Source organism: Thermobia domestica, chromosome 15 (assembly GCF_964235325.1).
Source record: "Thermobia domestica chromosome 15, izTheDome1.hap1.1, whole genome shotgun sequence".
NCBI lineage: Eukaryota > Metazoa > Arthropoda > Insecta > Zygentoma > Lepismatidae > Thermobia > Thermobia domestica.
The window spans coordinates 98898588-98909219 of record NC_137468.1 but is presented as its reverse complement, the minus strand read 5'-3'; the positions used below and the strand labels follow the sequence as shown (position 1 = coordinate 98909219).

At 34.4% G+C, this 10632-nt stretch overlaps 1 protein-coding gene across 1 annotated transcript in view; it reads left to right on the top strand.

Annotated features, from left to right (window-relative positions):
• Positions 1 to 353: 353 nt before the first annotated feature.
• LOC145671158 (uncharacterized) overlaps positions 354 to 10632 on the top strand; it is a 2642835-nt gene continuing 2632556 nt past the window's right edge. The window contains exon 1 of the mRNA XM_081739993.1: positions 354 to 908. The gene's annotated coding sequence lies outside the window, so the exon portion shown is untranslated. The remainder of the gene's footprint in view (positions 909 to 10632) is intronic.

Here is a 10632-nt window from a genome sequence, read left to right as displayed (position 1 = left end):
GACGTGTTTTTCTTTTTTTATTGGGGGTGAGGTCGGGTGGGGTGTTAAAGGACTGAGATCTTTCTCACAACTGTTGCTTCTATCCAGCGCCGCAGACTCCGTTTGACGTTCAAGTTAACCCCTTTCACTCCTCTTAACCCTCCAATCCATGTCTCCAGTTCCCCCTGCCCCCGTGTGACCCCCCGTTTGGCTCTTCGAAATCCATCCCTTTAACCCTCTCTCTCGGTCTATCCACACAGTGCTTTCTTTTAAATATTGACGTCATGAGTCACGTGTTATTGGATTTCCTATAGAAGAGAATACGGTAAAGAACCGGGCTCAGTTTTGTCGTTGTTGAACTCAGGGAATGGTTTCGCAGTTTAGGTGGTTCTTTCATCATGTTGTAGTGGTGTACTTGAACTTTAAAAAAAATATATATGTATTTTGAACCCAATTCATACTTCAAGTTTCTTTCACAACGGTTGTCAATCGAAAGTTCTCGAAACTGAGATGAAAACATCAGGAGATTTATGTGGAAATTGTTCCTAAGAAACGACGGACAAAGATGGAAATATTTGTCAATCTATCGTCACGTTGTAAAGATAACTTTCCGTTACTCTCCTTTCCTTTTTTTGTTCTGTCCTTCTTAAGAGTGTGAAAATTTTCGTGACAGGCGCGGACTGTGGTTACGATTTCCTCCGTTAGAGGGAGTGACGGGTTGAACTTCCAATGCGCAGTAAAAGCAGAGGACGGTATCGGCGACCGACCAGTCGGGAACATCTTTCTCTATCGAGACAACAAAAGTACTTTTACTTAACTCTTTCATCCCCTTGTTGCCAATCTGTCCGTCTGCTTCTTCAAATGGGTATATTTCGGACCACTTGACCTGTCTTCTTCAAGGAGCGCATTCATCCAGCAGCTGTTGGCAGGTAAGAATGGAACAACATATACGTTTCTCTTTTGTTTCCCAATAGTTATGTCTATTTTCAATTATGTTTTCTGCTCCTACTTCAATTTCGTGCATTCTGGAACTCTTTAACAATTTTCAAAATATCCGCCTCTCCGCCAGCAGAGTACGATTGTATTGATCGCTCTGTCGGACGAATACGTTGCAACAGAATGCACCTGCTCTTTTTCTCCTCAATGTCTGTGTGTGTTTCTGTGTGCGTGTGTGTCTGTGTGACTGTGTGTAAATGTGTGAGTGATTTTGTAAACTGCGCGGAACTAACATTAATCTGACTAATTAACGTTGATTTATTTAGTCAAAATACGGTAGAACGTTGACATGCAAAAGTGAGTATGAACTTTTCAGCAAGTTTAAATGTTGTTTATTTTTAAATCTAAGTAGATTATTTCAAAATGAATTATAGAAGTTTATATATATATGAACAAGTTTCTTCTAGATACTTTTATACTTCTAATGATATTGCACAAACTAACAGACAGCTTAATGAATATTATAAATACAAAATTCTTAAATATACTCTTTAATTACTTATTTTTGTAAACAGCAATAGTTTATAGAATTGTAACTAATAATTTTATTTTGATTAAAAATATTATGTGGAAAATTTAACAAAGAACTAATAATATATATAAATGAAAAGCTAATACTATTTGTTACTAACTTCCAGTGTGAATTGATGATTTTTAGTAGGCAAAAGTTTAGTCTTTGACAGCAATAATGCTAATGATTTTTTAAAAAAATTTAAAGATAGTCTTTTATAGTGGTGATAGCAATGTGACGTCCAAACCATTCCCAAAAGTTTGTTAATAACAAAAATAAGAACATTGTTAATAGCGTTAATAGCAAGAAAACATTGATAACATTATTAATAATGAAACTGTTCAATAATATGGTAATATTAAAAAGTTTAAAGTTTAAAATTAAATTTTACAGTACATCTTAAATATTATGAAATACAGAGAAACCTCTTCTAATGGACACATCTCAATAGCGAACATCTGCGTAATACAGACAGATTTTTCTTTGTATCAGCAGAAATATATGTATCATAATGGGACAGAACCGTCCCATTTTCGAACACCCTCACATAGACACGGAGAGCATTGTATGCTTCAAAGCGTTTTATTAACCTCTTTATAATGGACAGGAAATTCAGTTTCACCATTAAACTCTATACTAATGAAACGCTAATACTAAATGATTCAATACTGCGACCAAATTTCTAACAGGAAACCAGTGTCCATAGGCCATAAATGTCAGACAACCATTAGAGACTTTTCCCCGAAGAAATTCATAGTCTTGATTGGTAAGTTCTGTCTACGTTGTCAGTATTTAATACAGGGGTGCAAATGAGCAACAAAAGTTTACTGGCCCACGAAAAAAGCTACTAACCCACATCCCACAATAGAAATCATTTACTTACCTTCGGTATGATATTAAATACTCGCCCGAACCGATGAACCACTCGCCCCGGGCAAGTGGTTATTTGCATACCTGTTTTAATAATAATGTTACATATTCTAGTTGCATTACTTTCAGTACAGTCAGTAATCACATTAAGAAAAATTTTTACAAGGGAATGACACGTACTTAAGGACAAAATTAACTAAACTATAGTATAGGTACTTTACAGTACCGTACGTACCCATATAGCCACATCCTCCATCGATATTTTCGTTTCTTTATAAAAAAGGAGTTTCCTCTTACACTAACAGTAGCTTGAAGACTGTACGAAGTGCAGTATTTGGATATTAGCCTATAGTATTTAGATTTATTACTAATGTACCTAGGTATTTATTATAAACCTTAGTTTATAATATCGAATAGGGTGATATCGAAAAACACATGTGACGTTCAATCATCATATGAGTTTTGAGGAATTAATTTTGTGTAAGCTCTCTGTAACATAATTATGTCCAATCAGTATACATTATTCACAAGTTTTACTATATTACAAAATTTTAAGAGTGATATTAAAATTCTACAGTGTAGTTCTTGTAATAGTTAAGAAATGATGCACTGTACAGTTTCCATTGTTCTAACATCCATTCAGTTGCTAAGCACTTGTTCATAACAAAATTAGATATACAGTTAACGTAGGGACGTACTGTTTAATAAAAAAGAGTTTTTTGAAAATGCATGTTAGATTATATGCTTAGTATTTAGTAAATACTAAAATAATTCACATTGTAAATTATTGATGCTGTATAATCTTCTGATTTTCGTTTTAAGAAATGGATTTCTTCTGTTACAGGATACTACAAGCAAAACAAAATTCTGTAAAAAGATGTTACATGAATAGCATATAATATGAAAATAGACATTTCAGTTTACTACAGCTCATGTTTACGGGGGGAAATCATCTTATTCTATCAATAAGTTCAGAAAATGTACCCACCTTGTTTCTCCAAGTTAAAATACTGTATATGTTATAGAAAACCATGTTAAATATCAAATTTTAGTTCGAAATCCTAATTTAGCCTACTAGGGACATGTTCAGTAAATATGCGTGCAGAGTTTTGAATTGATCGGTTTCGGTTACTTTGAAACTAAAATAGAAGTTAGTTTTCCTGTTCAGAAAAATTTACAACCAGATTTCCGTTCTGTTTCTTAGGCCAACATTTTTTTATATTTGATACAGCTTTCTTTACATTCTTACTTATCCTTAGCCGGATTTTCTTGTATTTTTTTCTTCCGTACGTTTTGTATTACTTGGCTCATAACTTAAATTTCGCCTTTCATCTAGATATTTCTTCCGTCTGCCATTCCCTCCATAGCTACTAGCGTGATTCTTCTTGTCTCATTATGTATCCAATCATCCAATATCTCTTCTCTAAAATACTCTTCATTATACACCTTGTTTTTCCTCCTGTCATTTCCAACATTCCCATTTGTGACCTTATTCATCTATCTAATTTTCAACGTTCTTCTGTAGTACCATATTTCGAAGCTTGGTTTCCCTAATCTCGTGTATTGTATACTTCACATCTAACAACCCCACACTCAAACATTTGCATGATCAGCTTTTTCTTCAGTTCTTTCTCAATATTTCCGGTTAGAAGAAGGGTTTAATTTCTTCGAATACTTCTTTGCTTGAGCTACGTTGTCCTCTACGTCCTCTTTACACCTGATACTGCTTGTTATTTTACTCCCTAACTAACAGAATTTCTGCATGTCTTTCACCTGATGATCCCTTATTTTGATCATCGTTTATCTGTTTTCTTTCCTCTCGTGCATCTCATAGTTTTTGTTTCGCTCTTCTTGATTATCATACTGAGTTTACTTCTAAGCAACTGTAGCATTCCGTTCACAGCTGTCTCGATTTTTCCTCACTGTTAGCCATCAACGCGACATCGTCCGCAAATCTGTTGATGAAAAGTTATTCCTCGGCTGTTAGTGTACTTTGTTTCTTTTATTCCTTCTTCAGTGTAGAGATTAATCAAAACTGGTAACAATCATCGTCCTTGCCTGATCCTTCTGACTTGTTGCTTCTTTCCTCTCTCTTTCTTCAGTTGGTGTCTTCTGTGCTCTGTATAGGTTATTATTTTGTTTTCCGCCCTCAATAGTTTATACCTGATTCATTCAGTCTCTCGAATGGTTTGTTCCATTCTACATTATCAAACGCGTATGTTGCTTTGTGCGGAAAGATCCAAAATCTTGAAAATGCACTTTAACATTCACTTAACATCCGCAGTAGGAACGTTAGTTCTAATTATATATAATGTATTTATTATCATATAGCCTATAGGGAGACTTTCAAGATAGATCGGACCTTTGCTATCAAAAATATTATTAACTGGGTAACATTTGGATTAACGTGGAGCAACGGATAATAATAATATGGTAATACTTCAAAATAACCCAATTTGATACATCATCATAATAAATTGTTAAATTGTATTTACCAGTGATAGCTCTCAGGAGAAGTCACACTGGTAAAATTACAGTTTTAAACCTGCAAACTAACAGAAGAAAAGTCGTGCAATGCCCAAATTCTTGTGCTCATGAATGACACTATTACATGAGTTTTCTTCTCTTTAATTTGTATTTCTACCCATAAAGTTAAAATTTTTACCTGTGTGATTTCTCACTAATTGGCACTCTTATGTATTTACTTGAGTAAATACCTAATCACTGGCGTTGTCAAAGTGCAGCGAAGACTCAAATTTCACAATTTTTGCCACTGTGAAAAGTCAATTCAATGCTTGATACAGTTAGACAGGTTTTACATATTATATTAATGTATAAGTATTTTCGCAGCTTATTCCTGGTAGAAATGTCATTTTTGCAGTTTATTTTAAGATTGTGGTACAGTCAACAAATAAAAGTAATTTACCTACTACTATGTCAGTCCAGTACTTTTGCTGGTTTACAAACGCCGGGACGGATCCAAACCAACTTATACATAACAATTCTAGCAATCAGAAACAATTGACAAACCTGTACAGCACTGAAACAGGCTCTTGCTGATGAGTTAATACACGAAGAAATTTCGACGCTTTGGGGTTAATCTCTGTTGTTTGGAGCGTGTTGTCCAATGAGTATTATCAATGAAATTATAATTCGTTGTGTGTATAATATGTTATTTCATTACATACTGCATGTGAGAAGGAAGAAGAAAGCACTGATGATACATGAGTTAAAAAATGGTTTAAATTAATTGAAAATATAAATTCTGGAACAACTAAAGGAAATACATTTGTAAATCTTTGTCTTGATTCAAAATTTACTTCGGGAGGCACATTGACTCAGTGTTACGGCGCTAACCTATGGTGCATGAGGCCACTGGTCCAGTCCCCTGTCAATAATATTGCGATGGACACATAGTATCCATGGATTTTCTAGGAGTACGCCCGTTTCCTCCCACAACTTCATTCCACCAATTCTTCCATCATTGTTCACTTACCTTAATAATTCTTCTCCCTTAGCCTGCAAGCATAACCGCGGAACATTAAATTCAAAGATTCCATTTCATACACTTTTAACTTTAATTTCTCGTCATTCGAACATATTTTTTCTTCTACATAAGAAAAGATCTTGAATATCACAGAGAATATGAACTGAATTAAAAAGTTCCAACCAGCGGGCCTCCAGAGTAGAAATCCAATGCAGTAACCACTTACCTACGCCGATCAGTTACTACATGTCTCACAAAAACTGTTAGCTAGTTAAAAACATTTCATGTAAGTTAATTGATTGTTTACCGAGTTTTATTATTTAGCTAATTGTTTTTAGCAATTATATTATTGTATTCTTATTATTAATGATTTAACCAACCCCTTCCTTTCGCAGTTTTAGCCTATTTTACATCAGTTATTGTGACTTCGAAAAAAATGTGACTTGTTCGAAAGATACGTGTATATATTGCAAGAAACGAAACTTTCAATTATTCACCGCAAACTCAGCCGTATCTGACTGTAAACTAAACCTAGTTTGGAACAGAAAACCAGTGCAAAACAGTCGAGCTGTTCGGGTGAACAGTTTTGTTAATCATGTGCTCATGTGTTCAAATCCTGAATTAGCTCAAGTTTATTTCTCTTTTTTCTTCGCGCTCCTAATCTAATTCAGGAACTGAAAACATTTCTTTGAATAACTCTTGGGCAACTCTTTCCTTTTAAATTCAATTAGGAAACAATATTATATGAATTGTAAATGTAAAGTGCCATAGCGGGAAACAAGGCACTAAATATAATCATTATTTTATTAACCTTTCAAGCCCGGGAGACTAGGATTGAATTCTCGGGAGGGGATCCATGTGGTTCGAATGCCACTTTGAATTGTAGGTCCATATCTCACATAGACTTGCTGATGAAACGGACGCTAAACACTAATTAATAAACTACTGTCCTGTAATTTGTAACAAAAAGGTACGGAAGGTTTTCTTAACAAATAGATTAGTTCATTTGTTTCTTGTTACACATTTTAAAATGTTAAAATCATAACTTCCGTGAAATTGCATGAAAAATATTTACATTATTTGTATTATAATTATTGTGTGTGATAGCGATGTCAGCAGGAAGAAGGTGCTTAACTCGGATTGAAACTCAGATACTGTTTTGTGTTGCACTTTAAAATAAGTTCCTTCTTATATTAAAATTGTGCTAAAAAGGAACATTACACTTGAATTAATTAGTCATTTATTCGACATAACGCTCACAAATATGATATTGTCCGCCACAGAAAAGTAAAGAATTAGATCTAGTATATGTAAGTTACGATTTGGTGATATTTGTATTATTCAGTGTTGAAGAAACTTGATTTACAAACTTGAAATCACGCAAATGGATATAGGACTAATGAATTTTGGCACATAAATTATCATTTAGTCTATATAATCCTGAACGGATTGAAATAGAGCTTCTTCCTAGTTCAGCAAATAAAAGGTTGTAGCGCTCCATATCCACCCATCTCCCCAAACGAACCCAAAGCAATTTGACAAAACAAAAATAAATTTAATTAAGATCGCCTGACTGCTCCGGAATGAGAACATAGAACGAAATAGAAGAACTCCGAGAGAAAACCCACGGACACGATGTTGTCCACTACCAACGCTCGTGGCTGAGATTCGAACCACAATCCCTTGCTCCAGAGGTAAGCGCTCTACCACCATTGCCCCTTCGTACTCTCTTGTGTGACTTAGACTGCATAATTGTTTCGTTTCTGCACTCCATAAAATGAGTTAGACAAAAGTAGATGCAACTTAATGGAAAGACTTTGTGTTGAAAGAATGTAGTAAGTAAATTAAGGAAGAATAAGTAGAAATGAAGAATATATTGGATATCACTGATTCAATATTGTTTCACTCACGTTACTGGAAAGACTTTGTGTTGAAAGAATGTAGTAAGTAAATTAAGGAAGAATAAGTAGAAATGAAGAATATATTGGATATCACTGATTCAATATTGTTTCACTCACGTTACTGTGAAGTGTGTGATACTGAGGCATACTTTCAAACAAATATTACATTTTGCAAATGCTTTAAGGAGATATTATTCCTCACATAAACAATCATATTTGACAATAAACGAAAAAGAAAGACTTTAGCAGAAACAATACTTCTCATAGTTACAAGACAAAATTTATTTATTTCTTATGCAGTACCTTATTTTGTTTTACACAGTCCTTACAAAATTTAGAAGGTTCATTACTGTTACCAAAAGTGTTAATATTTTAATACGATAATTTTTCTGATAGTCGTAAAGAAAATCAAAGGAAGCTGGAAGGCATCGTTTATTATATTTATATACCGAACTTCTGAGAGTTTAATTTAAAAAAAACGTAAGAGATAGAAAGCTTCTTTCCAGTACTGATGAACTAGCATGAGAAATGCATTGAGGGATAGGAAGCACTAGTTTAGTTTTAGAATTGAAGATAATACAAAACTCAACATCACGCCATGGCAACAATCATCTCAGATTCTAGTGTCTGAAAACGCATTTTCTCATGTGCATGCTTGTTTTAATTTAAACAGGTCAGTAATTTCTATGCGTTCTTAACTTCCTAACATTGAGTTGGAAATCTCGAGAAGAATGTATCGATTTTACACTCTGAAAATATAGCAGTCGTCCCATCGTAAATAAACCTAACTAAATTTAAGTCTCCTCAGTATAAGTTCAAAACAGTAACTACTTACCACCAGAATTAGTCACTTGGTGTTGCACAACAACTGTTAGCTTGTAGAATTTGAAATGAACTCCTATACTGAAAACAGAGACGCATGCATTTATTTGATATACATAGCAAAATAACTCGATGTACTTAAACCTTTATAAGCATTTCTTAATGTAGAGATCGTAAAGACGATTGCATCCTGAAAATGGAGAAAAACAACAAACATATTAGAAAAGTACTTGGATTCGAACTGACGACCTACAAGTCATTAATATGCTGCTCTAAACAGGTCCAGACCTAGGCCCTAGTCATCATCACTGAGTTTTGTTATAAGTAAATGTTTTGCAATTAGCTCTGTTTCTATGGAAAGATTCATACAAAAAATATGAATGGCGATGAGAGGTGGAAGACGAATCTAGGTTCTCCGAATACATTTATGTATAAAGTTTGTTTTCTCTACTTTTGTAGTACCATACAGAGCAGAGGAGAAGTTCTCCCTTTACTGTTGGTAAATTTCAATCTCCAGCAATAGAGATAGACACGATTAGTTTGATGAAAAAAATAATTAAAAGAATTGTTTTAATGATATGCTCCTCTGTTTCTGAACGATTTTAATACTACGTTATAAAAACGTTTATTAGGAGATCATCACAACGTACAACTGTTTAGCTAGGAACAGCGTAAAAATCTACTCGAGAATTTTTTTTTCTATATTTTATATATTTGAAGCTGGAGGATAAAAATGGTTGATTGAGGGAAGTTGAAAAATATTTTGACCACAAATGTAACAGAAAATGCCATTGAGTATTCAACCATCATCACAGCTATGTCATGTGGGTTGTCTAGCAATTCAGGGGTTTATGTATTCCAGCGTCCTCTTCATGCACACATTGAACATCAGTTATATCAACTTGTGGATAGTTGATTGTTATCAAAGTAAAATGACAAAATTTCAGCTTGACCCAAGTGGGTTCAAAAATCCATCTCATACAGTTTTGTCGTGACAAGATTATATATAATGTCGACTTTATTTATCATGCAATTTCAAAAAGAGGAAGAGTTTTCTCAATTCAACTCCTTTATGTTCTGGGTATGTTCAAGCATAACTTCGACATAGGTTCACCAATTTTGATTACATTATGCAACACTTTTAAAACAATTTTTTGTTCTTCGGTTACTATTGCTGATTCCTTAATCATATTCATTGAATATTTACGAAAATGTGCATAATTCTCATGAAACTTCGATTTGTAAGTTTAACGCGGATTTGTTTCCAAAATCAGATAACGCTATGAAATGTATTAGACATTGCTTTTAAATTAATTAAAGGAGTTTGGTAGTAAGTTCCTCAACATCCATATTATAACATCAAAAGAGTAGGCTACTAAATACATAACTTGGGTACATAGATATTAGGGGCGCCCGAAGAACTTTTTTAGGAGACCATCTCCATGGCTGTCTTTTTACGTCTGATATTTCTGGTATTTAATATACGTGGTTTGCTATATTACGTATACATTATCGTGAGCCAGGGAGGCCCGGGCCCCTCTCTGCCCCTCCATGTGATCATGATGGATATCCATGTGTACCTGTGTATACCTTAGAAATGTGTCCTTTACCTACATTTTCGTTTATGTGTATCATTTTCATGAATTAGCCCCCAGATATAGTTCCTAATCATGTTCTCGTTATATTTCCCTTGATAAATGCATTCGAAAGTCATAATGTCTGGGTGAAAGCGCTCATCGTGCTCCTCTGTACCCACATTTTCCATAAAACTGTCCAGATGAGAGGCAAAAACATGTGAGTTAAGTGACATCATACACACGTTTCGCCGAAGTTTGTCACCATGTTATAAGTTCCACATAATTTTCATCTCTGTAATTTCCTAAGAAACTGTGAACGTCGGCCACGCAGCTGCTCCAGGCTTCTTTTTCGATCTCAGTTAGCAACGTGGAGAACTCAGTGGACTGGATCATTATTATCACTTGCGATTCCACTACAAACACTTCAGCTTCCATCTTAGCGCGAGATAGCTGCTGAAACATGTCTTGTAAAAACTTGAATATGTCAGA